General features: G+C 51.3%; 46 non-coding genes across 46 annotated transcripts; 10 read left to right on the top strand and 36 right to left on the bottom strand.

Moving 5' to 3' along the window:
* The first annotated feature begins 51 nt into the window (after positions 1–51).
* Trnag-ucc lies at positions 52–123 on the top strand. Its single transcript has one exon. It is a non-coding gene; the product is annotated as a tRNA-Gly (tRNA).
* Positions 124–399: 276 nt separating this feature from the next.
* Trnas-aga lies at positions 400–481 on the bottom strand. The gene has a single exon. It is a non-coding gene; the product is annotated as a tRNA-Ser (tRNA).
* Positions 482–620: 139 nt separating this feature from the next.
* On the bottom strand, positions 621–693 carry Trnak-uuu. The gene has a single exon. It is a non-coding gene; the product is annotated as a tRNA-Lys (tRNA).
* Positions 694–989: 296 nt separating this feature from the next.
* Positions 990–1,061, bottom strand: Trnae-uuc. Its single transcript has one exon. It is a non-coding gene; the product is annotated as a tRNA-Glu (tRNA).
* Positions 1,062–1,369: 308 nt separating this feature from the next.
* Positions 1,370–1,442, bottom strand: Trnam-cau. Its single transcript has one exon. It is a non-coding gene; the product is annotated as a tRNA-Met (tRNA).
* Positions 1,443–2,419: 977 nt separating this feature from the next.
* Trnag-ucc lies at positions 2,420–2,491 on the top strand. Its single transcript has one exon. It is a non-coding gene; the product is annotated as a tRNA-Gly (tRNA).
* A 276-nt stretch (positions 2,492–2,767) lies between these two features.
* Trnas-aga lies at positions 2,768–2,849 on the bottom strand. The gene has a single exon. It is a non-coding gene; the product is annotated as a tRNA-Ser (tRNA).
* A 139-nt stretch (positions 2,850–2,988) lies between these two features.
* Trnak-uuu lies at positions 2,989–3,061 on the bottom strand. Its single transcript has one exon. It is a non-coding gene; the product is annotated as a tRNA-Lys (tRNA).
* A 296-nt stretch (positions 3,062–3,357) lies between these two features.
* Positions 3,358–3,429, bottom strand: Trnae-uuc. The gene has a single exon. It is a non-coding gene; the product is annotated as a tRNA-Glu (tRNA).
* A 308-nt stretch (positions 3,430–3,737) lies between these two features.
* Positions 3,738–3,810, bottom strand: Trnam-cau. The gene has a single exon. It is a non-coding gene; the product is annotated as a tRNA-Met (tRNA).
* A 978-nt stretch (positions 3,811–4,788) lies between these two features.
* Trnag-ucc lies at positions 4,789–4,860 on the top strand. The gene has a single exon. It is a non-coding gene; the product is annotated as a tRNA-Gly (tRNA).
* Positions 4,861–5,136: 276 nt separating this feature from the next.
* On the bottom strand, positions 5,137–5,218 carry Trnas-aga. Its single transcript has one exon. It is a non-coding gene; the product is annotated as a tRNA-Ser (tRNA).
* A 139-nt stretch (positions 5,219–5,357) lies between these two features.
* Trnak-uuu lies at positions 5,358–5,430 on the bottom strand. Its single transcript has one exon. It is a non-coding gene; the product is annotated as a tRNA-Lys (tRNA).
* A 296-nt stretch (positions 5,431–5,726) lies between these two features.
* Trnae-uuc lies at positions 5,727–5,798 on the bottom strand. Its single transcript has one exon. It is a non-coding gene; the product is annotated as a tRNA-Glu (tRNA).
* Positions 5,799–6,106: 308 nt separating this feature from the next.
* On the bottom strand, positions 6,107–6,179 carry Trnam-cau. Its single transcript has one exon. It is a non-coding gene; the product is annotated as a tRNA-Met (tRNA).
* A 978-nt stretch (positions 6,180–7,157) lies between these two features.
* Positions 7,158–7,229, top strand: Trnag-ucc. Its single transcript has one exon. It is a non-coding gene; the product is annotated as a tRNA-Gly (tRNA).
* A 276-nt stretch (positions 7,230–7,505) lies between these two features.
* Positions 7,506–7,587, bottom strand: Trnas-aga. The gene has a single exon. It is a non-coding gene; the product is annotated as a tRNA-Ser (tRNA).
* Positions 7,588–7,726: 139 nt separating this feature from the next.
* On the bottom strand, positions 7,727–7,799 carry Trnak-uuu. Its single transcript has one exon. It is a non-coding gene; the product is annotated as a tRNA-Lys (tRNA).
* A 296-nt stretch (positions 7,800–8,095) lies between these two features.
* Positions 8,096–8,167, bottom strand: Trnae-uuc. Its single transcript has one exon. It is a non-coding gene; the product is annotated as a tRNA-Glu (tRNA).
* Positions 8,168–8,475: 308 nt separating this feature from the next.
* On the bottom strand, positions 8,476–8,548 carry Trnam-cau. The gene has a single exon. It is a non-coding gene; the product is annotated as a tRNA-Met (tRNA).
* A 978-nt stretch (positions 8,549–9,526) lies between these two features.
* Trnag-ucc lies at positions 9,527–9,598 on the top strand. Its single transcript has one exon. It is a non-coding gene; the product is annotated as a tRNA-Gly (tRNA).
* A 276-nt stretch (positions 9,599–9,874) lies between these two features.
* Trnas-aga lies at positions 9,875–9,956 on the bottom strand. Its single transcript has one exon. It is a non-coding gene; the product is annotated as a tRNA-Ser (tRNA).
* Positions 9,957–10,095: 139 nt separating this feature from the next.
* Trnak-uuu lies at positions 10,096–10,168 on the bottom strand. Its single transcript has one exon. It is a non-coding gene; the product is annotated as a tRNA-Lys (tRNA).
* Positions 10,169–10,464: 296 nt separating this feature from the next.
* Trnae-uuc lies at positions 10,465–10,536 on the bottom strand. Its single transcript has one exon. It is a non-coding gene; the product is annotated as a tRNA-Glu (tRNA).
* A 308-nt stretch (positions 10,537–10,844) lies between these two features.
* Positions 10,845–10,917, bottom strand: Trnam-cau. Its single transcript has one exon. It is a non-coding gene; the product is annotated as a tRNA-Met (tRNA).
* Positions 10,918–11,894: 977 nt separating this feature from the next.
* Positions 11,895–11,966, top strand: Trnag-ucc. The gene has a single exon. It is a non-coding gene; the product is annotated as a tRNA-Gly (tRNA).
* Positions 11,967–12,242: 276 nt separating this feature from the next.
* Trnas-aga lies at positions 12,243–12,324 on the bottom strand. The gene has a single exon. It is a non-coding gene; the product is annotated as a tRNA-Ser (tRNA).
* Positions 12,325–12,463: 139 nt separating this feature from the next.
* On the bottom strand, positions 12,464–12,536 carry Trnak-uuu. The gene has a single exon. It is a non-coding gene; the product is annotated as a tRNA-Lys (tRNA).
* Positions 12,537–12,832: 296 nt separating this feature from the next.
* Positions 12,833–12,904, bottom strand: Trnae-uuc. Its single transcript has one exon. It is a non-coding gene; the product is annotated as a tRNA-Glu (tRNA).
* Positions 12,905–13,212: 308 nt separating this feature from the next.
* Trnam-cau lies at positions 13,213–13,285 on the bottom strand. The gene has a single exon. It is a non-coding gene; the product is annotated as a tRNA-Met (tRNA).
* Positions 13,286–14,262: 977 nt separating this feature from the next.
* Trnag-ucc lies at positions 14,263–14,334 on the top strand. The gene has a single exon. It is a non-coding gene; the product is annotated as a tRNA-Gly (tRNA).
* A 276-nt stretch (positions 14,335–14,610) lies between these two features.
* Positions 14,611–14,692, bottom strand: Trnas-aga. Its single transcript has one exon. It is a non-coding gene; the product is annotated as a tRNA-Ser (tRNA).
* Positions 14,693–14,831: 139 nt separating this feature from the next.
* Trnak-uuu lies at positions 14,832–14,904 on the bottom strand. The gene has a single exon. It is a non-coding gene; the product is annotated as a tRNA-Lys (tRNA).
* A 296-nt stretch (positions 14,905–15,200) lies between these two features.
* Positions 15,201–15,272, bottom strand: Trnae-uuc. The gene has a single exon. It is a non-coding gene; the product is annotated as a tRNA-Glu (tRNA).
* A 308-nt stretch (positions 15,273–15,580) lies between these two features.
* Positions 15,581–15,653, bottom strand: Trnam-cau. Its single transcript has one exon. It is a non-coding gene; the product is annotated as a tRNA-Met (tRNA).
* Positions 15,654–16,631: 978 nt separating this feature from the next.
* Trnag-ucc lies at positions 16,632–16,703 on the top strand. The gene has a single exon. It is a non-coding gene; the product is annotated as a tRNA-Gly (tRNA).
* Positions 16,704–16,979: 276 nt separating this feature from the next.
* On the bottom strand, positions 16,980–17,061 carry Trnas-aga. Its single transcript has one exon. It is a non-coding gene; the product is annotated as a tRNA-Ser (tRNA).
* A 139-nt stretch (positions 17,062–17,200) lies between these two features.
* Trnak-uuu lies at positions 17,201–17,273 on the bottom strand. The gene has a single exon. It is a non-coding gene; the product is annotated as a tRNA-Lys (tRNA).
* Positions 17,274–17,569: 296 nt separating this feature from the next.
* Positions 17,570–17,641, bottom strand: Trnae-uuc. Its single transcript has one exon. It is a non-coding gene; the product is annotated as a tRNA-Glu (tRNA).
* Positions 17,642–17,949: 308 nt separating this feature from the next.
* Positions 17,950–18,022, bottom strand: Trnam-cau. Its single transcript has one exon. It is a non-coding gene; the product is annotated as a tRNA-Met (tRNA).
* Positions 18,023–19,000: 978 nt separating this feature from the next.
* On the top strand, positions 19,001–19,072 carry Trnag-ucc. Its single transcript has one exon. It is a non-coding gene; the product is annotated as a tRNA-Gly (tRNA).
* A 276-nt stretch (positions 19,073–19,348) lies between these two features.
* Trnas-aga lies at positions 19,349–19,430 on the bottom strand. Its single transcript has one exon. It is a non-coding gene; the product is annotated as a tRNA-Ser (tRNA).
* Positions 19,431–19,569: 139 nt separating this feature from the next.
* Positions 19,570–19,642, bottom strand: Trnak-uuu. Its single transcript has one exon. It is a non-coding gene; the product is annotated as a tRNA-Lys (tRNA).
* A 296-nt stretch (positions 19,643–19,938) lies between these two features.
* Trnae-uuc lies at positions 19,939–20,010 on the bottom strand. Its single transcript has one exon. It is a non-coding gene; the product is annotated as a tRNA-Glu (tRNA).
* A 308-nt stretch (positions 20,011–20,318) lies between these two features.
* Positions 20,319–20,391, bottom strand: Trnam-cau. Its single transcript has one exon. It is a non-coding gene; the product is annotated as a tRNA-Met (tRNA).
* Positions 20,392–21,368: 977 nt separating this feature from the next.
* Trnag-ucc lies at positions 21,369–21,440 on the top strand. The gene has a single exon. It is a non-coding gene; the product is annotated as a tRNA-Gly (tRNA).
* Positions 21,441–26,883: the final 5,443 nt, after the last annotated feature.

Raw genomic sequence — 26,883 nt, 5'->3', positions numbered from 1 at the left:
CTGCTGGCGGGCAGGAAGCCGACACAGCGGGGCGTTGCGAGCAGCGGCTGTGCGGTGGTGGTGTAATGGTGAGCATAGTTGCCTTCCAAGCAGTTGATCCGGGTTCGATTCCCGGCCACCGCAAATGGCGCTAGTTTTTTTCGTATGAGTATGTGAGCCAGGTGCTGTTAAATGAAGGTTTTTTTCGTCGTAGCTCCACGCAGACCATCCTGTAGTATGTCCCGACTTTTCCCGACTTTGCTCGGCTGACGCGAAAGCTGACGCTTGGAATTCGCCCTTATCAAAAGGACAGGCACTATAAACGGCTGTGAGAGGCGAGGTGTGGAGAGGTACCAAAACGACAGGCAATCTGCGAAATTTTCTGCTCGTTGTTCTTAAACAAAAAAAAGAAAAATCCGACGCAGTCGGTAGGACTCGAACCTACGCTCCCAGAGGGAATCTGATTTCTAGTCAGACGCCTTAACCACTCGGCCACGACTGCTCGTAACCCAAGTTTCCCTGGAATCGTGAAAAATCCAACCGGTCTGCGCAGAATGTTGACAGGAAACGAACTCCGTGCACTGATTACGGCAGGGCTACCATCGCTACGAGACGAGCCATTACGGAAACGTTAAAATCTTCGCCCGGACAGGGACTTGAACCCTGGACCCTTAGGTTAAAAGCCTAATGCTCTACCGACTGAGCTATCCGGGCTCACGCTCGTTGTGGATGGAGCGGCTGCAAGCAATGTAAATAACTGGAACGCGTGTGTAGGCGTACTACGGTAATTTCTGGCTTCTGGCGCAACTGGCGACTTCACCGACTTCCCACTGACGCTGGTAGCAGCCCAACCACGGACCAGTGCCTCTTCTCCCTTTATTCCGGTGCCGACAGTAATTGCATCATGTGCCTGTTTTCCCCGATTACGTTCGGTCGAAGCTTCGGAAGGTGGGCGACAAACGACAGTTCGAAGGCCAAAACATGGAGCGTTGTGTGCGCAAAAACTTCCGTTCCGGTACCGGGAATCGAACCCGGGCCTCCTGGGTGAAAGCCAGGTATCCTAGCCACTAGACCACACCGCATTTGCTCGATAAGCGTGAGGTTTTCTCCGTCTCCTCTCGTATTTCGTGCTGAATCTGGACTCAGTGCAGTTCTCCGTTTGCGAGCATATTTGCGCCTACAGACTGGCATGGCGCACAGCCCGAAATTGACTATTCATTATTTTACTCCTAATAAGGGAGGAGAAAGATCAAAGTTGTACGTTGTCATAATTGGAAATAAACGTATTGACGCTGAGGCGTAGACTCCTTATGGATAACGAACGACAATTAAGTTCGTTCCCTAGCAACAGCAACGCCGTTAATTCAGCCATGATGTACAGCAAATTAAATGCCCCGGGTGAGGATCGAACTCACGACCTTAAGATTATGAGACTTACGCGCTACCTACTGCGCTACCGAGGCACGTTGCAAGTAACGTTACAGGAAACTTGGTAAGTCTCTCATATTAGAGATAGACAGTTCGCGCTTTCTCAAGAATCTGTTGTGTTGCTACACGTGCTTTCCCTACTTGCTAGATTAAACTGCTGCCGCAGTTTTTTCAACGGAACGCAGCACTGCCCGAGGTTACAGTACATCGCCCTTGCGGCACCTGAACACAGCGGCCTGTTGGGACAGGCCGACGTCAGAGTTCAGAAATAGCATACGACCGTTCAAGTACGGTCTATTGCGTGCTGCGTGTATGGTTCCTCTCACAGCGAATCCTGCTATACATTCCTGAGGCTGACGCAGCTCAGGCGAGGAATCGGCGCGGCAGCATTATAGCGAGAACAGCAGAACGATGCATCGGCCGGGAATCGAACCCGGGCCGTCCGCATGCTAAGCGAGCATTCACCAATTTTTTTTTTTTCTTCTCATTTCTTTCGTTGCATTTGTTGGGGGCGGACGTCCGATGGCGCCCGTTCAAGTTCATCGTTGACTCGGTCTTTTATTACAGAGGGCAGATAACTCTCAGACCGAACACGCTGAGCTATCGTGCCGGCAAGCCTTAAGATTATGAGACTTACGCGCTGCCTACTGCACTACTGAGGCACATGCCATTGAACCAGCGATGCTCGTCAAGCTGCCCGTGCTTCCCGAGCACTTTTCTGCAGGGGAAAGTGGGATTGCCACCCAGCGACGTCGGATACAACCGAAAAAAGTGCTACACACGCGGAGTGCTCCACTACACTGCCTTAAAACGAATGCTCATCTCTATCGTGTGAGTAACCTTGCGGCCGCGGCGACTAGTCTTGCCCAAAGACGCAGCGTGCGTGGAGGCGCTACCCGAATGCGTGTGGATGCACCCTCCTACCTCGAAAAGCGCCTGCAGCTACTATCACCGTGGGCCGCTGCTGGCGGGCAGGAAGCCGACACAGCGGGGCGTTGCGAGCAGCGGCTGTGCGGTGGTGGTGTAATGGTGAGCATAGTTGCCTTCCAAGCAGTTGATCCGGGTTCGATTCCCGGCCACCGCAAATGGCGCTAGTTTTTTTCGTATGAGTATGTGAGCCAGGTGCTGTTAAATGAAGGTTTTTTTCGTCGTAGCTCCACGCAGACCATCCTGTAGTATGTCCCGACTTTTCCCGACTTTGCTCGGCTGACGCGAAAGCTGACGCTTGGAATTCGCCCTTATCAAAAGGACAGGCACTATAAACGGCTGTGAGAGGCGAGGTGTGGAGAGGTACCAAAACGACAGGCAATCTGCGAAATTTTCTGCTCGTTGTTCTTAAACAAAAAAAAGAAAAATCCGACGCAGTCGGTAGGACTCGAACCTACGCTCCCAGAGGGAATCTGATTTCTAGTCAGACGCCTTAACCACTCGGCCACGACTGCTCGTAACCCAAGTTTCCCTGGAATCGTGAAAAATCCAACCGGTCTGCGCAGAATGTTGACAGGAAACGAACTCCGTGCACTGATTACGGCAGGGCTACCATCGCTACGAGACGAGCCATTACGGAAACGTTAAAATCTTCGCCCGGACAGGGACTTGAACCCTGGACCCTTAGGTTAAAAGCCTAATGCTCTACCGACTGAGCTATCCGGGCTCACGCTCGTTGTGGATGGAGCGGCTGCAAGCAATGTAAATAACTGGAACGCGTGTGTAGGCGTACTACGGTAATTTCTGGCTTCTGGCGCAACTGGCGACTTCACCGACTTCCCACTGACGCTGGTAGCAGCCCAACCACGGACCAGTGCCTCTTCTCCCTTTATTCCGGTGCCGACAGTAATTGCATCATGTGCCTGTTTTCCCCGATTACGTTCGGTCGAAGCTTCGGAAGGTGGGCGACAAACGACAGTTCGAAGGCCAAAACATGGAGCGTTGTGTGCGCAAAAACTTCCGTTCCGGTACCGGGAATGGAACCCGCGCCTCCTGGGTGAAAGCCAGGTATCCTAGCCACTAGACCACACCGGATTTGCTCGATAAGCGTGAGGTTTTCTCCGTCTCCTCTCGTATTTCGTGCTGAATCTGGACTCAGTGCAGTTCTCCGTTTGCGAGCATATTTGCGCCTACAGACTGGCATGGCGCACAGCCCGAAATTGACTATTCATTATTTTACTCCTAACAAGGGAGGAGAAAGATCAAAGTTGTACGTTGTCATAATTGGAAATAAACGTATTGACGCTGAGGCGTAGACTCCTTATGGATAACGAACGACAATTAAGTTCGTTCCCTAGCAACAGCAACGCCGTTAATTCAGCCATGATGTACAGCAAATTAAATGCCCCGGGTGAGGATCGAACTCACGACCTTAAGATTATGAGACTTACGCGCTACCTACTGCGCTACCGAGGCACGTTGCAAGTAACGTTACAGGAAACTTGGTAAGTCTCTCATATTAGAGATAGACAGTTCGCGCTTTCTCAAGAATCTGTTGTGTTGCTACACGTGCTTTCCCTACTTGCTAGATTAAACTGCTGCCGCAGTTTTTTCAACGGAACGCAGCACTGCCCGAGGTTACAGTACATCGCCCTTGCGGCACCTGAACACAGCGGCCTGTTGGGACAGGCCGACGTCAGAGTTCAGAAATAGCATACGACCGTTCAAGTACGGTCTATTGCGTGCTGCGTGTATGGTTCCTCTCACAGCGAATCCTGCTATACATTCCTGAGGCTGACGCAGCTCAGGCGAGGAATCGGCGCGGCAGCATTATAGCGAGAACAGCAGAACGATGCATCGGCCGGGAATCGAACCCGGCCCGTCCGCATGCTAAGCGAGCATTCACCAATTTTTTTTTTTTTCTTCTCATTTCTTTCGTTGCATTTGTTGGGGGCGGACGTCCGATGGCGCCCGTTCAAGTTCATCGTTGACTCGGTCTTTTATTACAGAGGGCAGATAACTCTCAGACCGAACACGCTGAGCTATCGTGCCGGCAAGCCTTAAGATTATGAGACTTACGCGCTGCCTACTGCACTACTGAGGCACATGCCATTGAACCAGCGATGCTCGTCAAGCTGCCCGTGCTTCCCGAGCACTTTTCTGCAGGGGAAAGTGGGATTGCCACCCAGCGACGTCGGATACAACCGAAAAAAGTGCTACACACGCGGAGTGCTCCACTACACTGCCTTAAAACGAATGCTCATCTCTATCGTGTGAGTAACCTTGCGGCCGCGGCGACTAGTCTTGCCCAAAGACGCAGCGTGCGTGGAGGCGCTACCCGAATGCGTGTGGATGCACCCTCCTACCTCGAAAAGCGCCTGCAGCTACTATCACCGTGGGCCGCTGCTGGCGGGCAGGAAGCCGACACAGCGGGGCGTTGCGAGCAGCGGCTGTGCGGTGGTGGTGTAATGGTGAGCATAGTTGCCTTCCAAGCAGTTGATCCGGGTTCGATTCCCGGCCACCGCAAATGGCGCTAGTTTTTTTCGTATGAGTATGTGAGCCAGGTGCTGTTAAATGAAGGTTTTTTTCGTCGTAGCTCCACGCAGACCATCCTGTAGTATGTCCCGACTTTTCCCGACTTTGCTCGGCTGACGCGAAAGCTGACGCTTGGAATTCGCCCTTATCAAAAGGACAGGCACTATAAACGGCTGTGAGAGGCGAGGTGTGGAGAGGTACCAAAACGACAGGCAATCTGCGAAATTTTCTGCTCGTTGTTCTTAAACAAAAAAAAGAAAAATCCGACGCAGTCGGTAGGACTCGAACCTACGCTCCCAGAGGGAATCTGATTTCTAGTCAGACGCCTTAACCACTCGGCCACGACTGCTCGTAACCCAAGTTTCCCTGGAATCGTGAAAAATCCAACCGGTCTGCGCAGAATGTTGACAGGAAACGAACTCCGTGCACTGATTACGGCAGGGCTACCATCGCTACGAGACGAGCCATTACGGAAACGTTAAAATCTTCGCCCGGACAGGGACTTGAACCCTGGACCCTTAGGTTAAAAGCCTAATGCTCTACCGACTGAGCTATCCGGGCTCACGCTCGTTGTGGATGGAGCGGCTGCAAGCAATGTAAATAACTGGAACGCGTGTGTAGGCGTACTACGGTAATTTCTGGCTTCTGGCGCAACTGGCGACTTCACCGACTTCCCACTGACGCTGGTAGCAGCCCAACCACGGACCAGTGCCTCTTCTCCCTTTATTCCGGTGCCGACAGTAATTGCATCATGTGCCTGTTTTCCCCGATTACGTTCGGTCGAAGCTTCGGAAGGTGGGCGACAAACGACAGTTCGAAGGCCAAAACATGGAGCGTTGTGTGCGCAAAAACTTCCGTTCCGGTACCGGGAATGGAACCCGCGCCTCCTGGGTGAAAGCCAGGTATCCTAGCCACTAGACCACACCGGATTTGCTCGATAAGCGTGAGGTTTTCTCCGTCTCCTCTCGTATTTCGTGCTGAATCTGGACTCAGTGCAGTTCTCCGTTTGCGAGCATATTTGCGCCTACAGACTGGCATGGCGCACAGCCCGAAATTGACTATTCATTATTTTACTCCTAACAAGGGAGGAGAAAGATCAAAGTTGTACGTTGTCATAATTGGAAATAAACGTATTGACGCTGAGGCGTAGACTCCTTATGGATAACGAACGACAATTAAGTTCGTTCCCTAGCAACAGCAACGCCGTTAATTCAGCCATGATGTACAGCAAATTAAATGCCCCGGGTGAGGATCGAACTCACGACCTTAAGATTATGAGACTTACGCGCTACCTACTGCGCTACCGAGGCACGTTGCAAGTAACGTTACAGGAAACTTGGTAAGTCTCTCATATTAGAGATAGACAGTTCGCGCTTTCTCAAGAATCTGTTGTGTTGCTACACGTGCTTTCCCTACTTGCTAGATTAAACTGCTGCCGCAGTTTTTTCAACGGAACGCAGCACTGCCCGAGGTTACAGTACATCGCCCTTGCGGCACCTGAACACAGCGGCCTGTTGGGACAGGCCGACGTCAGAGTTCAGAAATAGCATACGACCGTTCAAGTACGGTCTATTGCGTGCTGCGTGTATGGTTCCTCTCACAGCGAATCCTGCTATACATTCCTGAGGCTGACGCAGCTCAGGCGAGGAATCGGCGCGGCAGCATTATAGCGAGAACAGCAGAACGATGCATCGGCCGGGAATCGAACCCGGCCCGTCCGCATGCTAAGCGAGCATTCACCAATTTTTTTTTTTTTCTTCTCATTTCTTTCGTTGCATTTGTTGGGGGCGGACGTCCGATGGCGCCCGTTCAAGTTCATCGTTGACTCGGTCTTTTATTACAGAGGGCAGATAACTCTCAGACCGAACACGCTGAGCTATCGTGCCGGCAAGCCTTAAGATTATGAGACTTACGCGCTGCCTACTGCACTACTGAGGCACATGCCATTGAACCAGCGATGCTCGTCAAGCTGCCCGTGCTTCCCGAGCACTTTTCTGCAGGGGAAAGTGGGATTGCCACCCAGCGACGTCGGATACAACCGAAAAAAGTGCTACACACGCGGAGTGCTCCACTACACTGCCTTAAAACGAATGCTCATCTCTATCGTGTGAGTAACCTTGCGGCCGCGGCGACTAGTCTTGCCCAAAGACGCAGCGTGCGTGGAGGCGCTACCCGAATGCGTGTGGATGCACCCTCCTACCTCGAAAAGCGCCTGCAGCTACTATCACCGTGGGCCGCTGCTGGCGGGCAGGAAGCCGACACAGCGGGGCGTTGCGAGCAGCGGCTGTGCGGTGGTGGTGTAATGGTGAGCATAGTTGCCTTCCAAGCAGTTGATCCGGGTTCGATTCCCGGCCACCGCAAATGGCGCTAGTTTTTTTCGTATGAGTATGTGAGCCAGGTGCTGTTAAATGAAGGTTTTTTTCGTCGTAGCTCCACGCAGACCATCCTGTAGTATGTCCCGACTTGTCCCGACTTTGCTCGGCTGACGCGAAAGCTGACGCTTGGAATTCGCCCTTATCAAAAGGACAGGCACTATAAACGGCTGTGAGAGGCGAGGTGTGGAGAGGTACCAAAACGACAGGCAATCTGCGAAATTTTCTGCTCGTTGTTCTTAAACAAAAAAAAGAAAAATCCGACGCAGTCGGTAGGACTCGAACCTACGCTCCCAGAGGGAATCTGATTTCTAGTCAGACGCCTTAACCACTCGGCCACGACTGCTCGTAACCCAAGTTTCCCTGGAATCGTGAAAAATCCAACCGGTCTGCGCAGAATGTTGACAGGAAACGAACTCCGTGCACTGATTACGGCAGGGCTACCATCGCTACGAGACGAGCCATTACGGAAACGTTAAAATCTTCGCCCGGACAGGGACTTGAACCCTGGACCCTTAGGTTAAAAGCCTAATGCTCTACCGACTGAGCTATCCGGGCTCACGCTCGTTGTGGATGGAGCGGCTGCAAGCAATGTAAATAACTGGAACGCGTGTGTAGGCGTACTACGGTAATTTCTGGCTTCTGGCGCAACTGGCGACTTCACCGACTTCCCACTGACGCTGGTAGCAGCCCAACCACGGACCAGTGCCTCTTCTCCCTTTATTCCGGTGCCGACAGTAATTGCATCATGTGCCTGTTTTCCCCGATTACGTTCGGTCGAAGCTTCGGAAGGTGGGCGACAAACGACAGTTCGAAGGCCAAAACATGGAGCGTTGTGTGCGCAAAAACTTCCGTTCCGGTACCGGGAATCCAACCCGGGCCTCCTGGGTGAAAGCCAGGTATCCTAGCCACTAGACCACACCGGATTTGCTCGATAAGCGTGAGGTTTTCTCCGTCTCCTCTCGTATTTCGTGCTGAATCTGGACTCAGTGCAGTTCTCCGTTTGCGAGCATATTTGCGCCTACAGACTGGCATGGCGCACAGCCCGAAATTGACTATTCATTATTTTACTCCTAACAAGGGAGGAGAAAGATCAAAGTTGTACGTTGTCATAATTGGAAATAAACGTATTGACGCTGAGGCGTAGACTCCTTATGGATAACGAACGACAATTAAGTTCGTTCCCTAGCAACAGCAACGCCGTTAATTCAGCCATGATGTACAGCAAATTAAATGCCCCGGGTGAGGATCGAACTCACGACCTTAAGATTATGAGACTTACGCGCTACCTACTGCGCTACCGAGGCACGTTGCAAGTAACGTTACAGGAAACTTGGTAAGTCTCTCATATTAGAGATAGACAGTTCGCGCTTTCTCAAGAATCTGTTGTGTTGCTACACGTGCTTTCCCTACTTGCTAGATTAAACTGCTGCCGCAGTTTTTTCAACGGAACGCAGCACTGCCCGAGGTTACAGTACATCGCCCTTGCGGCACCTGAACACAGCGGCCTGTTGGGACAGGCCGACGTCAGAGTTCAGAAATAGCATACGACCGTTCAAGTACGGTCTATTGCGTGCTGCGTGTATGGTTCCTCTCACAGCGAATCCTGCTATACATTCCTGAGGCTGACGCAGCTCAGGCGAGGAATCGGCGCGGCAGCATTATAGCGAGAACAGCAGAACGATGCATCGGCCGGGAATCGAACCCGGGCCGTCCGCATGCTAAGCGAGCATTCACCAATTTTTTTTTTTTTCTTCTCATTTCTTTCGTTGCATTTGTTGGGGGCGGACGTCCGATGGCGCCCGTTCAAGTTCATCGTTGACTCGGTCTTTTATTACAGAGGGCAGATAACTCTCAGACCGAACACGCTGAGCTATCGTGCCGGCAAGCCTTAAGATTATGAGACTTACGCGCTGCCTACTGCACTACTGAGGCACATGCCATTGAACCAGCGATGCTCGTCAAGCTGCCCGTGCTTCCCGAGCACTTTTCTGCAGGGGAAAGTGGGATTGCCACCCAGCGACGTCGGATACAACCGAAAAAAGTGCTACACACGCGGAGTGCTCCACTACACTGCCTTAAAACGAATGCTCATCTCTATCGTGTGAGTAACCTTGCGGCCGCGGCGACTAGTCTTGCCCAAAGACGCAGCGTGCGTGGAGGCGCTACCCGAATGCGTGTGGATGCACCCTCCTACCTCGAAAAGCGCCTGCAGCTACTATCACCGTGGGCCGCTGCTGGCGGGCAGGAAGCCGACACAGCGGGGCGTTGCGAGCAGCGGCTGTGCGGTGGTGGTGTAATGGTGAGCATAGTTGCCTTCCAAGCAGTTGATCCGGGTTCGATTCCCGGCCACCGCAAATGGCGCTAGTTTTTTTCGTATGAGTATGTGAGCCAGGTGCTGTTAAATGAAGGTTTTTTTCGTCGTAGCTCCACGCAGACCATCCTGTAGTATGTCCCGACTTGTCCCGACTTTGCTCGGCTGACGCGAAAGCTGACGCTTGGAATTCGCCCTTATCAAAAGGACAGGCACTATAAACGGCTGTGAGAGGCGAGGTGTGGAGAGGTACCAAAACGACAGGCAATCTGCGAAATTTTCTGCTCGTTGTTCTTAAACAAAAAAAAGAAAAATCCGACGCAGTCGGTAGGACTCGAACCTACGCTCCCAGAGGGAATCTGATTTCTAGTCAGACGCCTTAACCACTCGGCCACGACTGCTCGTAACCCAAGTTTCCCTGGAATCGTGAAAAATCCAACCGGTCTGCGCAGAATGTTGACAGGAAACGAACTCCGTGCACTGATTACGGCAGGGCTACCATCGCTACGAGACGAGCCATTACGGAAACGTTAAAATCTTCGCCCGGACAGGGACTTGAACCCTGGACCCTTAGGTTAAAAGCCTAATGCTCTACCGACTGAGCTATCCGGGCTCACGCTCGTTGTGGATGGAGCGGCTGCAAGCAATGTAAATAACTGGAACGCGTGTGTAGGCGTACTACGGTAATTTCTGGCTTCTGGCGCAACTGGCGACTTCACCGACTTCCCACTGACGCTGGTAGCAGCCCAACCACGGACCAGTGCCTCTTCTCCCTTTATTCCGGTGCCGACAGTAATTGCATCATGTGCCTGTTTTCCCCGATTACGTTCGGTCGAAGCTTCGGAAGGTGGGCGACAAACGACAGTTCGAAGGCCAAAACATGGAGCGTTGTGTGCGCAAAAACTTCCGTTCCGGTACCGGGAATCGAACCCGGGCCTCCTGGGTGAAAGCCAGGTATCCTAGCCACTAGACCACACCGCATTTGCTCGATAAGCGTGAGGTTTTCTCCGTCTCCTCTCGTATTTCGTGCTGAATCTGGACTCAGTGCAGTTCTCCGTTTGCGAGCATATTTGCGCCTACAGACTGGCATGGCGCACAGCCCGAAATTGACTATTCATTATTTTACTCCTAATAAGGGAGGAGAAAGATCAAAGTTGTACGTTGTCATAATTGGAAATAAACGTATTGACGCTGAGGCGTAGACTCCTTATGGATAACGAACGACAATTAAGTTCGTTCCCTAGCAACAGCAACGCCGTTAATTCAGCCATGATGTACAGCAAATTAAATGCCCCGGGTGAGGATCGAACTCACGACCTTAAGATTATGAGACTTACGCGCTACCTACTGCGCTACCGAGGCACGTTGCAAGTAACGTTACAGGAAACTTGGTAAGTCTCTCATATTAGAGATAGACAGTTCGCGCTTTCTCAAGAATCTGTTGTGTTGCTACACGTGCTTTCCCTACTTGCTAGATTAAACTGCTGCCGCAGTTTTTTCAACGGAACGCAGCACTGCCCGAGGTTACAGTACATCGCCCTTGCGGCACCTGAACACAGCGGCCTGTTGGGACAGGCCGACGTCAGAGTTCAGAAATAGCATACGACCGTTCAAGTACGGTCTATTGCGTGCTGCGTGTATGGTTCCTCTCACAGCGAATCCTGCTATACATTCCTGAGGCTGACGCAGCTCAGGCGAGGAATCGGCGCGGCAGCATTATAGCGAGAACAGCAGAACGATGCATCGGCCGGGAATCGAACCCGGGCCGTCCGCATGCTAAGCGAGCATTCACCAATTTTTTTTTTTTCTTCTCATTTCTTTCGTTGCATTTGTTGGGGGCGGACGTCCGATGGCGCCCGTTCAAGTTCATCGTTGACTCGGTCTTTTATTACAGAGGGCAGATAACTCTCAGACCGAACACGCTGAGCTATCGTGCCGGCAAGCCTTAAGATTATGAGACTTACGCGCTGCCTACTGCACTACTGAGGCACATGCCATTGAACCAGCGATGCTCGTCAAGCTGCCCGTGCTTCCCGAGCACTTTTCTGCAGGGGAAAGTGGGATTGCCACCCAGCGACGTCGGATACAACCGAAAAAAGTGCTACACACGCGGAGTGCTCCACTACACTGCCTTAAAACGAATGCTCATCTCTATCGTGTGAGTAACCTTGCGGCCGCGGCGACTAGTCTTGCCCAAAGACGCAGCGTGCGTGGAGGCGCTACCCGAATGCGTGTGGATGCACCCTCCTACCTCGAAAAGCGCCTGCAGCTACTATCACCGTGGGCCGCTGCTGGCGGGCAGGAAGCCGACACAGCGGGGCGTTGCGAGCAGCGGCTGTGCGGTGGTGGTGTAATGGTGAGCATAGTTGCCTTCCAAGCAGTTGATCCGGGTTCGATTCCCGGCCACCGCAAATGGCGCTAGTTTTTTTCGTATGAGTATGTGAGCCAGGTGCTGTTAAATGAAGGTTTTTTTCGTCGTAGCTCCACGCAGACCATCCTGTAGTATGTCCCGACTTGTCCCGACTTTGCTCGGCTGACGCGAAAGCTGACGCTTGGAATTCGCCCTTATCAAAAGGACAGGCACTATAAACGGCTGTGAGAGGCGAGGTGTGGAGAGGTACCAAAACGACAGGCAATCTGCGAAATTTTCTGCTCGTTGTTCTTAAACAAAAAAAAGAAAAATCCGACGCAGTCGGTAGGACTCGAACCTACGCTCCCAGAGGGAATCTGATTTCTAGTCAGACGCCTTAACCACTCGGCCACGACTGCTCGTAACCCAAGTTTCCCTGGAATCGTGAAAAATCCAACCGGTCTGCGCAGAATGTTGACAGGAAACGAACTCCGTGCACTGATTACGGCAGGGCTACCATCGCTACGAGACGAGCCATTACGGAAACGTTAAAATCTTCGCCCGGACAGGGACTTGAACCCTGGACCCTTAGGTTAAAAGCCTAATGCTCTACCGACTGAGCTATCCGGGCTCACGCTCGTTGTGGATGGAGCGGCTGCAAGCAATGTAAATAACTGGAACGCGTGTGTAGGCGTACTACGGTAATTTCTGGCTTCTGGCGCAACTGGCGACTTCACCGACTTCCCACTGACGCTGGTAGCAGCCCAACCACGGACCAGTGCCTCTTCTCCCTTTATTCCGGTGCCGACAGTAATTGCATCATGTGCCTGTTTTCCCCGATTACGTTCGGTCGAAGCTTCGGAAGGTGGGCGACAAACGACAGTTCGAAGGCCAAAACATGGAGCGTTGTGTGCGCAAAAACTTCCGTTCCGGTACCGGGAATCGAACCCGGGCCTCCTGGGTGAAAGCCAGGTATCCTAGCCACTAGACCACACCGCATTTGCTCGATAAGCGTGAGGTTTTCTCCGTCTCCTCTCGTATTTCGTGCTGAATCTGGACTCAGTGCAGTTCTCCGTTTGCGAGCATATTTGCGCCTACAGACTGGCATGGCGCACAGCCCGAAATTGACTATTCATTATTTTACTCCTAATAAGGGAGGAGAAAGATCAAAGTTGTACGTTGTCATAATTGGAAATAAACGTATTGACGCTGAGGCGTAGACTCCTTATGGATAACGAACGACAATTAAGTTCGTTCCCTAGCAACAGCAACGCCGTTAATTCAGCCATGATGTACAGCAAATTAAATGCCCCGGGTGAGGATCGAACTCACGACCTTAAGATTATGAGACTTACGCGCTACCTACTGCGCTACCGAGGCACGTTGCAAGTAACGTTACAGGAAACTTGGTAAGTCTCTCATATTAGAGATAGACAGTTCGCGCTTTCTCAAGAATCTGTTGTGTTGCTACACGTGCTTTCCCTACTTGCTAGATTAAACTGCTGCCGCAGTTTTTTCAACGGAACGCAGCACTGCCCGAGGTTACAGTACATCGCCCTTGCGGCACCTGAACACAGCGGCCTGTTGGGACAGGCCGACGTCAGAGTTCAGAAATAGCATACGACCGTTCAAGTACGGTCTATTGCGTGCTGCGTGTATGGTTCCTCTCACAGCGAATCCTGCTATACATTCCTGAGGCTGACGCAGCTCAGGCGAGGAATCGGCGCGGCAGCATTATAGCGAGAACAGCAGAACGATGCATCGGCCGGGAATCGAACCCGGGCCGTCCGCATGCTAAGCGAGCATTCACCAATTTTTTTTTTTTCTTCTCATTTCTTTCGTTGCATTTGTTGGGGGCGGACGTCCGATGGCGCCCGTTCAAGTTCATCGTTGACTCGGTCTTTTATTACAGAGGGCAGATAACTCTCAGACCGAACACGCTGAGCTATCGTGCCGGCAAGCCTTAAGATTATGAGACTTACGCGCTGCCTACTGCACTACTGAGGCACATGCCATTGAACCAGCGATGCTCGTCAAGCTGCCCGTGCTTCCCGAGCACTTTTCTGCAGGGGAAAGTGGGATTGCCACCCAGCGACGTCGGATACAACCGAAAAAAGTGCTACACACGCGGAGTGCTCCACTACACTGCCTTAAAACGAATGCTCATCTCTATCGTGTGAGTAACCTTGCGGCCGCGGCGACTAGTCTTGCCCAAAGACGCAGCGTGCGTGGAGGCGCTACCCGAATGCGTGTGGATGCACCCTCCTACCTCGAAAAGCGCCTGCAGCTACTATCACCGTGGGCCGCTGCTGGCGGGCAGGAAGCCGACACAGCGGGGCGTTGCGAGCAGCGGCTGTGCGGTGGTGGTGTAATGGTGAGCATAGTTGCCTTCCAAGCAGTTGATCCGGGTTCGATTCCCGGCCACCGCAAATGGCGCTAGTTTTTTTCGTATGAGTATGTGAGCCAGGTGCTGTTAAATGAAGGTTTTTTTCGTCGTAGCTCCACGCAGACCATCCTGTAGTATGTCCCGACTTGTCCCGACTTTGCTCGGCTGACGCGAAAGCTGACGCTTGGAATTCGCCCTTATCAAAAGGACAGGCACTATAAACGGCTGTGAGAGGCGAGGTGTGGAGAGGTACCAAAACGACAGGCAATCTGCGAAATTTTCTGCTCGTTGTTCTTAAACAAAAAAAAGAAAAATCCGACGCAGTCGGTAGGACTCGAACCTACGCTCCCAGAGGGAATCTGATTTCTAGTCAGACGCCTTAACCACTCGGCCACGACTGCTCGTAACCCAAGTTTCTCTGGAATCGTGAAAAATCCAACCGGTCTGCGCAGAATGTTGACAGGAAACGAACTCCGTGCACTGATTACGGCAGGGCTACCATCGCTACGAGACGAGCCATTACGGAAACGTTAAAATCTTCGCCCGGACAGGGACTTGAACCCTGGACCCTTAGGTTAAAAGCCTAATGCTCTACCGACTGAGCTATCCGGGCTCACGCTCGTTGTGGATGGAGCGGCTGCAAGCAATGTAAATAACTGGAACGCGTGTGTAGGCGTACTACGGTAATTTCTGGCTTCTGGCGCAACTGGCGACTTCACCGACTTCCCACTGACGCTGGTAGCAGCCCAACCACGGACCAGTGCCTCTTCTCCCTTTATTCCGGTGCCGACAGTAATTGCATCATGTGCCTGTTTTCCCCGATTACGTTCGGTCGAAGCTTCGGAAGGTGGGCGACAAACGACAGTTCGAAGGCCAAAACATGGAGCGTTGTGTGCGCAAAAACTTCCGTTCCGGTACCGGGAATGGAACCCGCGCCTCCTGGGTGAAAGCCAGGTATCCTAGCCACTAGACCACACCGGATTTGCTCGATAAGCGTGAGGTTTTCTCCGTCTCCTCTCGTATTTCGTGCTGAATCTGGACTCAGTGCAGTTCTCCGTTTGCGAGCATATTTGCGCCTACAGACTGGCATGGCGCACAGCCCGAAATTGACTATTCATTATTTTACTCCTAACAAGGGAGGAGAAAGATCAAAGTTGTACGTTGTCATAATTGGAAATAAACGTATTGACGCTGAGGCGTAGACTCCTTATGGATAACGAACGACAATTAAGTTCGTTCCCTAGCAACAGCAACGCCGTTAATTCAGCCATGATGTACAGCAAATTAAATGCCCCGGGTGAGGATCGAACTCACGACCTTAAGATTATGAGACTTACGCGCTACCTACTGCGCTACCGAGGCACGTTGCAAGTAACGTTACAGGAAACTTGGTAAGTCTCTCATATTAGAGATAGACAGTTCGCGCTTTCTCAAGAATCTGTTGTGTTGCTACACGTGCTTTCCCTACTTGCTAGATTAAACTGCTGCCGCAGTTTTTTCAACGGAACGCAGCACTGCCCGAGGTTACAGTACATCGCCCTTGCGGCACCTGAACACAGCGGCCTGTTGGGACAGGCCGACGTCAGAGTTCAGAAATAGCATACGACCGTTCAAGTACGGTCTATTGCGTGCTGCGTGTATGGTTCCTCTCACAGCGAATCCTGCTATACATTCCTGAGGCTGACGCAGCTCAGGCGAGGAATCGGCGCGGCAGCATTATAGCGAGAACAGCAGAACGATGCATCGGCCGGGAATCGAACCCGGCCCGTCCGCATGCTAAGCGAGCATTCACCAATTTTTTTTTTTTTCTTCTCATTTCTTTCGTTGCATTTGTTGGGGGCGGACGTCCGATGGCGCCCGTTCAAGTTCATCGTTGACTCGGTCTTTTATTACAGAGGGCAGATAACTCTCAGACCGAACACGCTGAGCTATCGTGCCGGCAAGCCTTAAGATTATGAGACTTACGCGCTGCCTACTGCACTACTGAGGCACATGCCATTGAACCAGCGATGCTCGTCAAGCTGCCCGTGCTTCCCGAGCACTTTTCTGCAGGGGAAAGTGGGATTGCCACCCAGCGACGTCGGATACAACCGAAAAAAGTGCTACACACGCGGAGTGCTCCACTACACTGCCTTAAAACGAATGCTCATCTCTATCGTGTGAGTAACCTTGCGGCCGCGGCGACTAGTCTTGCCCAAAGACGCAGCGTGCGTGGAGGCGCTACCCGAATGCGTGTGGATGCACCCTCCTACCTCGAAAAGCGCCTGCAGCTACTATCACCGTGGGCCGCTGCTGGCGGGCAGGAAGCCGACACAGCGGGGCGTTGCGAGCAGCGGCTGTGCGGTGGTGGTGTAATGGTGAGCATAGTTGCCTTCCAAGCAGTTGATCCGGGTTCGATTCCCGGCCACCGCAAATGGCGCTAGTTTTTTTCGTATGAGTATGTGAGCCAGGTGCTGTTAAATGAAGGTTTTTTTCGTCGTAGCTCCACGCAGACCATCCTGTAGTATGTCCCGACTTGTCCCGACTTTGCTCGGCTGACGCGAAAGCTGACGCTTGGAATTCGCCCTTATCAAAAGGACAGTCACTATAAACGGCTGTGAGAGGCGAGGTGTGGAGAGGTACCAAAACGACAGGCAATCTGCGAAATTTTCTGCTCGTTGTTCTTAAACAAAAAAAAGAAAAATCCGACGCAGTCGGTAGGACTCGAACCTACGCTCCCAGAGGGAATCTGATTTCTAGTCAGACGCCTTAACCACTCGGCCACGACTGCTCGTAACCCAAGTTTCCCTGGAATCGTGAAAAATCCAACCGGTCTGCGCAGAATGTTGACAGGAAACGAACTCCGTGCACTGATTACGGCAGGGCTACCATCGCTACGAGACGAGCCATTACGGAAACGTTAAAATCTTCGCCCGGACAGGGACTTGAACCCTGGACCCTTAGGTTAAAAGCCTAATGCTCTACCGACTGAGCTATCCGGGCTCACGCTCGTTGTGGATGGAGCGGCTGCAAGCAATGTAAATAACTGGAACGCGTGTGTAGGCGTACTACGGTAATTTCTGGCTTCTGGCGCAACTGGCGACTTCACCGACTTCCCACTGACGCTGGTAGCAGCCCAACCACGGACCAGTGCCTCTTCTCCCTTTATTCCGGTGCCGACAGTAATTGCATCATGTGCCTGTTTTCCCCGATTACGTTCGGTCGAAGCTTCGGAAGGTGGGCGACAAACGACAGTTCGAAGGCCAAAACATGGAGCGTTGTGTGCGCAAAAACTTCCGTTCCGGTACCGGGAATCGAACCCGGGCCTCCTGGGTGAAAGCCAGGTATCCTAGCCACTAGACCACACCGGATTTGCTCGATAAGCGTGAGGTTTTCTCCGTCTCCTCTCGTATTTCGTGCTGAATCTGGACTCAGTGCAGTTCTCCGTTTGCGAGCATATTTGCGCCTACAGACTGGCATGGCGCACAGCCCGAAATTGACTATTCATTATTTTACTCCTAACAAGGGAGGAGAAAGATCAAAGTTGTACGTTGTCATAATTGGAAATAAACGTATTGACGCTGAGGCGTAGACTCCTTATGGATAACGAACGACAATTAAGTTCGTTCCCTAGCAACAGCAACGCCGTTAATTCAGCCATGATGTACAGCAAATTAAATGCCCCGGGTGAGGATCGAACTCACGACCTTAAGATTATGAGACTTACGCGCTACCTACTGCGCTACCGAGGCACGTTGCAAGTAACGTTACAGGAAACTTGGTAAGTCTCTCATATTAGAGATAGACAGTTCGCGCTTTCTCAAGAATCTGTTGTGTTGCTACACGTGCTTTCCCTACTTGCTAGATTAAACTGCTGCCGCAGTTTTTTCAACGGAACGCAGCACTGCCCGAGGTTACAGTACATCGCCCTTGCGGCACCTGAACACAGCGGCCTGTTGGGACAGGCCGACGTCAGAGTTCAGAAATAGCATACGACCGTTCAAGTACGGTCTATTGCGTGCTGCGTGTATGGTTCCTCTCACAGCGAATCCTGCTATACATTCCTGAGGCTGACGCAGCTCAGGCGAGGAATCGGCGCGGCAGCATTATAGCGAGAACAGCAGAACGATGCATCGGCCGGGAATCGAACCCGGGCCGTCCGCATGCTAAGCGAGCATTCACCAATTTTTTTTTTTTTCTTCTCATTTCTTTCGTTGCATTTGTTGGGGGCGGACGTCCGATGGCGCCCGTTCAAGTTCATCGTTGACTCGGTCTTTTATTACAGAGGGCAGATAACTCTCAGACCGAACACGCTGAGCTATCGTGCCGGCAAGCCTTAAGATTATGAGACTTACGCGCTGCCTACTGCACTACTGAGGCACATGCCATTGAACCAGCGATGCTCGTCAAGCTGCCCGTGCTTCCCGAGCACTTTTCTGCAGGGGAAAGTGGGATTGCCACCCAGCGACGTCGGATACAACCGAAAAAAGTGCTACACACGCGGAGTGCTCCACTACACTGCCTTAAAACGAATGCTCATCTCTATCGTGTGAGTAACCTTGCGGCCGCGGCGACTAGTCTTGCCCAAAGACGCAGCGTGCGTGGAGGCGCTACCCGAATGCGTGTGGATGCACCCTCCTACCTCGAAAAGCGCCTGCAGCTACTATCACCGTGGGCCGCTGCTGGCGGGCAGGAAGCCGACACAGCGGGGCGTTGCGAGCAGCGGCTGTGCGGTGGTGGTGTAATGGTGAGCATAGTTGCCTTCCAAGCAGTTGATCCGGGTTCGATTCCCGGCCACCGCAAATGGCGCTAGTTTTTTTCGTATGAGTATGTGAGCCAGGTGCTGTTAAATGAAGGTTTTTTTCGTCGTAGCTCCACGCAGACCATCCTGTAGTATGTCCCGACTTGTCCCGACTTTGCTCGGCTGACGCGAAAGCTGACGCTTGGAATTCGCCCTTATCAAAAGGACAGGCACTATAAACGGCTGTGAGAGGCGAGGTGTGGAGAGGTACCAAAACGACAGGCAATCTGCGAAATTTTCTGCTCGTTGTTCTTAAACAAAAAAAAGAAAAATCCGACGCAGTCGGTAGGACTCGAACCTACGCTCCCAGAGGGAATCTGATTTCTAGTCAGACGCCTTAACCACTCGGCCACGACTGCTCGTAACCCAAGTTTCCCTGGAATCGTGAAAAATCCAACCGGTCTGCGCAGAATGTTGACAGGAAACGAACTCCGTGCACTGATTACGGCAGGGCTACCATCGCTACGAGACGAGCCATTACGGAAACGTTAAAATCTTCGCCCGGACAGGGACTTGAACCCTGGACCCTTAGGTTAAAAGCCTAATGCTCTACCGACTGAGCTATCCGGGCTCACGCTCGTTGTGGATGGAGCGGCTGCAAGCAATGTAAATAACTGGAACGCGTGTGTAGGCGTACTACGGTAATTTCTGGCTTCTGGCGCAACTGGCGACTTCACCGACTTCCCACTGACGCTGGTAGCAGCCCAACCACGGACCAGTGCCTCTTCTCCCTTTATTCCGGTGCCGACAGTAATTGCATCATGTGCCTGTTTTCCCCGATTACGTTCGGTCGAAGCTTCGGAAGGTGGGCGACAAACGACAGTTCGAAGGCCAAAACATGGAGCGTTGTGTGCGCAAAAACTTCCGTTCCGGTACCGGGAATCCAACCCGGGCCTCCTGGGTGAAAGCCAGGTATCCTAGCCACTAGACCACACCGGATTTGCTCGATAAGCGTGAGGTTTTCTCCGTCTCCTCTCGTATTTCGTGCTGAATCTGGACTCAGTGCAGTTCTCCGTTTGCGAGCATATTTGCGCCTACAGACTGGCATGGCGCACAGCCCGAAATTGACTATTCATTATTTTACTCCTAACAAGGGAGGAGAAAGATCAAAGTTGTACGTTGTCATAATTGGAAATAAACGTATTGACGCTGAGGCGTAGACTCCTTATGGATAACGAACGACAATTAAGTTCGTTCCCTAGCAACAGCAACGCCGTTAATTCAGCCATGATGTACAGCAAATTAAATGCCCCGGGTGAGGATCGAACTCACGACCTTAAGATTATGAGACTTACGCGCTACCTACTGCGCTACCGAGGCACGTTGCAAGTAACGTTACAGGAAACTTGGTAAGTCTCTCATATTAGAGATAGACAGTTCGCGCTTTCTCAAGAATCTGTTGTGTTGCTACACGTGCTTTCCCTACTTGCTAGATTAAACTGCTGCCGCAGTTTTTTCAACGGAACGCAGCACTGCCCGAGGTTACAGTACATCGCCCTTGCGGCACCTGAACACAGCGGCCTGTTGGGACAGGCCGACGTCAGAGTTCAGAAATAGCATACGACCGTTCAAGTACGGTCTATTGCGTGCTGCGTGTATGGTTCCTCTCACAGCGAATCCTGCTATACATTCCTGAGGCTGACGCAGCTCAGGCGAGGAATCGGCGCGGCAGCATTATAGCGAGAACAGCAGAACGATGCATCGGCCGGGAATCGAACCCGGGCCGTCCGCATGCTAAGCGAGCATTCACCAATTTTTTTTTTTTCTTCTCATTTCTTTCGTTGCATTTGTTGGGGGCGGACGTCCGATGGCGCCCGTTCAAGTTCATCGTTGACTCGGTCTTTTATTACAGAGGGCAGATAACTCTCAGACCGAACACGCTGAGCTATCGTGCCGGCAAGCCTTAAGATTATGAGACTTACGCGCTGCCTACTGCACTACTGAGGCACATGCCATTGAACCAGCGATGCTCGTCAAGCTGCCCGTGCTTCCCGAGCACTTTTCTGCAGGGGAAAGTGGGATTGCCACCCAGCGACGTCGGATACAACCGAAAAAAGTGCTACACACGCGGAGTGCTCCACTACACTGCCTTAAAACGAATGCTCATCTCTATCGTGTGAGTAACCTTGCGGCCGCGGCGACTAGTCTTGCCCAAAGACGCAGCGTGCGTGGAGGCGCTACCCGAATGCGTGTGGATGCACCCTCCTACCTCGAAAAGCGCCTGCAGCTACTATCACCGTGGGCCGCTGCTGGCGGGCAGGAAGCCGACACAGCGGGGCGTTGCGAGCAGCGGCTGTGCGGTGGTGGTGTAATGGTGAGCATAGTTGCCTTCCAAGCAGTTGATCCGGGTTCGATTCCCGGCCACCGCAAATGGCGCTAGTTTTTTTCGTATGAGTATGTGAGCCAGGTGCTGTTAAATGAAGGTTTTTTTCGTCGTAGCTCCACGCAGACCATCCTGTAGTATGTCCCGACTTGTCCCGACTTTGCTCGGCTGACGCGAAAGCTGACGCTTGGAATTCGCCCTTATCAAAAGGACAGGCACTATAAACGGCTGTGAGAGGCGAGGTGTGGAGAGGTACCAAAACGACAGGCAATCTGCGAAATTTTCTGCTCGTTGTTCTTAAACAAAAAAAAGAAAAATCCGACGCAGTCGGTAGGACTTTTTTTTTTTTTTTTTTTTTGTTTTTTTTTTTTTTTTTTTTATTTTTTTTATTTTTTATTTTTTATTTTTTTTTGTTCTTAAACAAAAAAAGAAAAATCCGACGCAGTCGGTAGGACTTTTTTTTTTTTTTTTTTTTTTTTTTTTTTTTTTTTTTTTTTTTTTTTTAATTAAATGGATGCAACGAGAGCAATAGGCAGGCAGAGGCAAAGAGGGCAGGGGTCGAATGTCCCGAGGCCTGGCCACAATGTCTCCCCCAGACCCGTCACTCAGTCGCCTCCTGAGTTAGCGTAGGTAACTGGTTTTGTGTTGTTTTTATTTTTTGTTTTTTTTTTTTTTTTTTTTTTTTTTGGCTACTGAAGTGGATTTATTTTAAATTTTTACTTTTAAATTGTTGTAAATATTCGTTTGTTTGTTTTTGATTTATTATTTGCCGACTGGCGTGGTAAAGAGTGGGGAACTTAACATGGTAGCTCATTGGCTGGGGAAAGAGGAAAGAAATAATTGGAGCCATAAAGGAAACGAAATCATCGCCCCAAAACGATAGAAAGGCAGCGTTTCCTGCTGGAAGAGAACGACAAGGAGTGCAGTGGGAAAAGAAAAAGAAAACACGAAGAACTTAGAAGCCCGCAACTCTGCCGGGACATGAAATTAAGTAACGGACCTGAGAGAAAAATGAGCAAATTCTATTTCCCCATAACGGAAAAAAGAAAATGAAATGGCACATAATGTGGCAACTACAAACAAAACACCTCTCTTGGAAAGGAATGTGAAAGGAGTGGAAGATTTTGAGTGTGCTGTCTTCACGTAAAGAAGCGAGCAAATTGGCAACATAGAACTTTAAAGCAAGCGATCCCCGTAGGAAAGAAGAAAGCGAAAGACATATTGAAAGAAAGGAAGACTAAGCTCTCGAAAGGGAGTAAAAAAGCACACTCTAAATAAAACGAAAGTGCGTTCCAATCGCAAAGAAAGGAAAAAGGAAAGTTATGAAAACAGTCAAAGAAAAGGAAGAAAGAAAATAATGCTGTATTCCATTTATTTGTCATTTCAATGTGTTTCTAGTTTGTTCTTCAGTTTTCTGTTTCTGAGTTCTTTCGTAACGTCAACACGCTATTACTTCCGTTCACATTGCAGGACCATGATCGACGTCGTCATTAAGAGTGGAAAACAGTCGGTGCCAGATTGAAGACTTTCCGAAATTGCTGTTCAATGGGGATTTGTAGAAAGCGCTGAAAGCATCTCTGATATGAGGCTGTTCGCCGGAGCGTTTCATGGCGCTCCCACAGATAAAACAAGTAGTCGACTGGATCAATTATATTCTTGGCAAATATAGCGTAGGTGGTATGCCCTAAAATCCACATTGTAGCATTTCGCTTAGATGGCGGAAAGGGTTTAATGTCGGGGATGACAGCCGTCAGCGGCGAAAAAGACCGCTTGTCAGTCCTGTTAATGAGTGCGAGCATGTCGCAGGAAATAGCCCACACATCTCGTGTGGTTCTGCAAAGAAACCGATGCTCAAGGGTACCCCTTTCGTCACAGTACTCGCACTTAGAGGACGGAATTAGGTGAATAGTCGCCAGTCGGTCGTTGGTTGTCACAGTGCGAGTGATGACCGTATACCACGTGCTTCGCACTTCCGCCGGTAACAACTTGTTGCTGACGTTTTGCCAAACAAGAACCCAGTTGTTGTGGGGACATTGACGGACTAAGTTATTCGGTGGTGACAAACCAATCATCTCACGATACAAAGAGGTGGCAGACCGCGTCCTGCGGTCTCGAGCTAGTGAAACATGATAACTGCGGGACAAGAAAAAATCTCTGAATGCAGCAAGCTTGTAAGGTATCCGCGAGACATTGATCGGTGCACTGTCAGAAAGGGGCTCATGGGCGCGGAAGAGGGCAGCCGTCGTACTGTGGGGGCTATTCTCGACAATGGTGGCAATTCTGTTGACTAGCAGGGCAGAACATTTCTTTCTGACATCTACGAGACCTAGTCCTCCGCGAGACGGAGGCTGGGTACATGTGGCAAGTTTCACCTTGAAAATATGGCCACGCCACAGCAGCCAGTGTGCAGCTTGGCTGATCGTGCGTGCCAACGGAGGTGGGACGTTGAGCACTTGAGCCACATACCACGCTTTAGCCAAAATGTGAACATTGATCAACTCAACACGCTGTAGAAGATGTAATTTCCGGGTGGCGTGACGAACCATGAGACCTTTGACAGTTGTGGAAATACGGCGCCAGTTATGAGCGGCCATCTTTATGGGGCAAGCAAAGAATTGAATGCCGAGCATCATGTGGGAGGCAGCTATGGTGTACCACGAATCGGCAGCATAGTTGCGACAGGCACCTATTGGGAGTAGCACTGTTTTATGCGGGTTCAGTTCCGCACCGGTAGCCTGGGCAAAAAGACGGAACACAGGTTTAACTAAAGGGATGTCCTTTTCTTGTCGTATAAAGACGCCGACATCGTCGGCGTACGCAATGCACGACGCCCGTACACCCTCTACATCGATCCCACTGACAGTGCGCCCAATTCGGCGGAGGAGGGGGTCAAGAGCGATAACAAAGAGGGACATAGAGAGGGGACATCCTTGCCGCACAGACCGTGCGATCCTAAAGGGAGCCGAAAGGGTGCCATTTATCAGAATGCGAGAAGACGCTCTCGTTAGGACATTTTCAAGAGCGGAGACAAAGTTCATATGAAAGCCGATGTGACCTAACAAGGCAAAGAGGTAATCGTGGTTAATCCTATCAAAAGCCTTCCTAAAGTCAATCGACAGAATCGCCCCTGGAGTCCGTGTGGCAGCAGTGTGAGCCACGACGTCCCTATACGTGCTCACGGCGGCAAGGATACCCCTCCCTGTCACAGCGCACATCTGGAAAGGGCTAATGATTTTTCGCATCACACTGTGCAGCCTGGTTGCGACGCATTTGCTGAAAAGCTTGTAGTCACTGTTCAACAGCGTGATAGGGCGGAAGTTTTCAACTTTGTCAGCCCCAGCGGTCTTAGGGAGAAGAATGACTATACCCTCTAGGAACTCTGCCGGACACGGAAGGCCACTCAACAATTCATTTGCGACCTTTGTGAGGATAGGTTCTAAGAGATCCCAGAACTCGAGGTAGAATTCTAAAGGAATTCCGTCAGGGCCTGGGGACTTGTGTCGAGCAGACGAACGGAGTGCACCGCTCATGTCCTCCGTCGTGATGGCGGAAAGGAGGGTGTCATTGTCCTCACGTGTAAGCAGGTTCCGCATTTCACCTATGAGGACATGTGCGGCCGCCCTATCGTGGTCGCTACGCTGGAACGCGGCACTAAAATGGGCAAAAATGTGCGCACGAATGTCCCTCTCAGTGGTGAGTCGCTCCCCAGTCTCCAGTCTAAGACACCGAATAAATTTAGTAGCACCCCGTCTCCGCTCTCTTTCGATATGGTGAATAGTCGGTGACTCATCAAACGTCCCTACACAGCGGCTTCTAAGTAAGGAGCCCTGAAAATCTTGGGCCTGCAATTTAAAAATTTGAGCTTTCACAGCCTTTAACTGAAGCATAAATTGCTCATCAACAATATCTGGTAGAGAGACGGCATCTTTTAAAATCTGATAATAAAATTCAGTGGTTCTATGTTTCCACAGCGCAGCTTCGGCGCTAAAACACTTTAAAACAGCACGGATGGACGGTTTGGCCAGGTGAACCCACCAATTGACAACCGAGGCATAGTTAGCCAGCTTTTCGCCGCAGGAAGAGAGCGTATCGTGAATCTGCCGACGCAACGAGGGGGCACGGACATGAGTCACGTTAAACTTCCACACCCGAGATCGACGTAACTGGTGGAGTTGCGGCGCGCGAAGGTCACAGAAGAAGGCGCAGTGATCGGAAAAACAGACAGGGGCAACGTCAGCACTGATTAGGTGATCTGCTATGCAGGTCGACACATAGAACCTATCAAGTCTACTAGCCCCATTTCGATAGAAATACGTAAAAGCTTGCTGTTGAGGATAGAGGACACGCCACACATCCGCTAACTGGAAGCTTGCAATCAGACGATCAAGGTCAACGCACTTATGAGCCGTAGGAAACTGATCACTGTCCGCGACCACGCAATTAAAATCGCCCCCCAACACGACGGGCAGCGTCGGGCTACCAATCAAGGTGGGTACATCTTCAATGAAAAATCTCGCTCTCGCCCTCTTGAAACTAGTGCCAGACGGAGCGTAAATGTTAACTAGTTGCAGGCCTCCGATAACGCACGAGATCCCCCTGCCGGTCGGTAGTCGTTGGACGCGCGTGGGCGCTACTGCAGACTTATATAAAATAGCGGTACCACACCGAGCTTCCGGGTCGACATTATAAATGGCGGAATACCCCGTTAAAACATCAAGGCACACAACGCTCACTTCCTGCAGAAAAATAAAATCAAACCGACAATGTTGGATAAAATTTGCCAAGACTTGCAATTTCTGAGGAGCCGCAATACAGTTGATATTTAACGTGGCTATTTTAACCATGTGGCTACAGGACGCATGGGTGTAGGGCACACAGATAAATTTTTTGAAAGGGAGTCACCGGCAAGGTGCAGGCGCACCGGAGACGGAAAGCAGGGTACCGTGGCAGTTACATGTCTTTATCGTCCGCCCAGGAGAGCGGCGTAGGATTGGTCGTGTCTCCGTCCGACAGACTGCCGCCGGTAGGGTCACCCGACGCGGTTTTCCTGGACGCGCGAGTCTGCGAATTGCGCTGTTTACGAGATTCCGTGTCAGTACTAATCTTTTTCGAAGGGGGCGAAATTTCCCGGCCGCCGGTACCCTTTCCTAGCATACCCTTAAGTTTCCGACTTTGTTCTCGCACACGTTTTTCTCGTTGCGTGGCAAAGTCAGTATCCTGCAACTTGGTCTTTACGTTCCGTACGGAGGCAACAGAGTGCTGTTCTACATCCATAACCAAGTTCTCCACTTGAGGCGGAGAAAGGTGCAAGGTATTCGCTGGAGCAGTCACGTTACTGGGGGATGGGTTGGAGTCCGCGACCTTGTCAGGAGTGGCAGTAAGTGCACAATCCCCAGCAGGGATGTCCGACACAACAGGCACTGAAGTAGCAGCATCACGTGGGGAGGACGTTGGACACTGTAGAACCGGTGAGGCAGGCGCGGTGTCGC

The sequence above is a fragment of the Schistocerca piceifrons genome, unplaced genomic scaffold, assembly GCF_021461385.2.
Source record: "Schistocerca piceifrons isolate TAMUIC-IGC-003096 unplaced genomic scaffold, iqSchPice1.1 HiC_scaffold_444, whole genome shotgun sequence".
NCBI classification, from domain to species: Eukaryota; Metazoa; Arthropoda; class Insecta; order Orthoptera; family Acrididae; genus Schistocerca; species Schistocerca piceifrons.
Note: the sequence above shows the minus strand (reverse complement) of the source record. Positions and strands in the feature narration are given on the sequence as shown.